This window comes from Sus scrofa, chromosome 2 (assembly GCF_054392235.1).
Source record: "Sus scrofa isolate SSC_HxYL_T2T_F1_AM1 chromosome 2, Sscrofa_HxYL_maternal_Yorkshire_Landrace_v2.0, whole genome shotgun sequence".
NCBI lineage: Eukaryota > Metazoa > Chordata > Mammalia > Artiodactyla > Suidae > Sus > Sus scrofa.
In genome coordinates, this window is record NC_139384.1 from 160244528 (window position 1) to 160245548 (window position 1021).

Sequence of the window (1021 nt, forward strand, 5' to 3'; positions counted from 1 at the left end):
TGCTATGGTTATTGTAACATCAGAACAGATAAAGCTAAAAGTATTTCAGATGTTAAGAGAAATATTTCAAAATGGCAAAAGTGTCAATGAAACAAGAAGATATATTTATTCCAAGTTTCAGGTATGTAATATCTTCAAATATAAAAAAGAAAAGATATATCCACAATCAGAGCGGCGGACAGTAACCACTCCTCTCTACTTGTAAGAAGAAACAGACAAAAAAAGAAAAAAAAAAAAAAACAATAAGGATGGAGAATCTGGATTAAGAGATGTGGCCTATTTGACACAGAGAACACTGTACCCAACCATGACAGAATATTTTTTGCCCATACACATGGAAATGTATCAAACCTGATTAGAAGTATAGCTCAAGAAATTTTTTGAAAAGTTGTATCACTCAGAGTAATCCACTGACTACAGTGGAGTCAAGCTAGAAATTAGCAGCAAAATAATTAGGAGATTTTAAAAAATATTTGGAAATTAAGCAGTACATCTATCTCTAAATAAAACAAGGGTCACAGAAGGAATCAAAATGGGAATTGAAAGTATTCTGAACTAAATGAAAGTTAAAATATGATGCATTAATACCTGTGGAATACAAATAAAACAGTGCTTAGAGGTAAAGCTAAACCTTAAATGCATATGTTATAAAAAAAAAGCATTTATTGAGACCATAACAAAAATTAAAAACTTCTTAAATGATTTAAATATTTGAAGATAGAAAAATAAGAGCAAATTAAAGAAAGTAGAAGCCCAGAGAAAGTAGAATAAAGGAAACAGAAAAGGCTAAGGCAGAAATTAATTTAATTAAAACAAATAACACAGAAAATTAAGTAACCCAAACTTCCTTCTTTGCAAAGACTAATAAAATTGACCCAGGACAGATATTATTAAAAAAATGTTTAAAGAGAGAGATAAGACACAAGTTATTAATATCATAAATAAAATACGAAACACGTCAGAGATTCTATATCATTACAAAGGTAGTAAAAAGGATAATATGAACAACTTAACTTTAAAA